This window comes from Orycteropus afer, unplaced genomic scaffold (genome assembly GCF_000298275.1).
Source record: "Orycteropus afer afer isolate SDZICR_OR568_19922 unplaced genomic scaffold, OryAfe1.0 scaffold00047, whole genome shotgun sequence".
Taxonomy (NCBI): domain Eukaryota; kingdom Metazoa; phylum Chordata; class Mammalia; order Tubulidentata; family Orycteropodidae; genus Orycteropus; species Orycteropus afer.
Genome location: NW_006921634.1, coordinates 10,820,459 through 10,821,211, shown reverse-complemented (window position 1 = coordinate 10,821,211; position 753 = coordinate 10,820,459).

Here is a 753-nt window from a genome sequence, read left to right as displayed (position 1 = left end):
CTTTCATCATTTCAGGGAAGTTCTCCTCCAGCAAATCTTGGACAATTTTCTCAGTGGTTATGTTTTTCTCTTCCTGTTCTGGAATTCCAATGACAGGTAAGTTATTCCTTTGGATGGTATCCCACATGAACCTTAGGCTTTCTTCATTTTGCTTTGGATTTTTTTCTGATTGATCCCTTTCCAAAGAAGTATTCAAGTATTTGTCTTCAATCTCATTCATTCTGCCTTCCATTGCATCAATTCTACTCCTTTGCCCTTCCTGTGTGTTATTTATCTCTGACAATTTACTATTAATCTTCTGGATTTCTATCTGTAGATTTAGAATCATTTCTAATTTTTCATTTATTTTGTCATTTCGTTCTTGTATTTTCTTCCAAAAGTCTTCTAGGGTTTTTTCTGTGTTTTCTTTGGTCTGTCTCTCAATCCTTTTTAGATACCTAAAGATAATTCTTTTGAATTCCTTATCAGAAAGTTCCAATGCTGCTTCTTCCTCAGTGATGTGTTCTGTGTCTATATCCTGCTCCCTTGTTTCTACCACTTTATCCTGCTTCTTTGTGTGGACTGTGATGGTCTGTTGTTTCCGAGGCATCGTGGCGTTGTTTTATTTAGATCTCTGTTAACTGTTTGTGAAGAGTAGCCAAGGGTGATTCCGGTTCTTCTTGGTGGCTTTTTATCATTGGCCCATTGGTGGAGAAGGAGGTATTGGCTGTCAATCAGTAAGTGAAGTTGCAGGAGGTGTGGGTATAGTTGTGT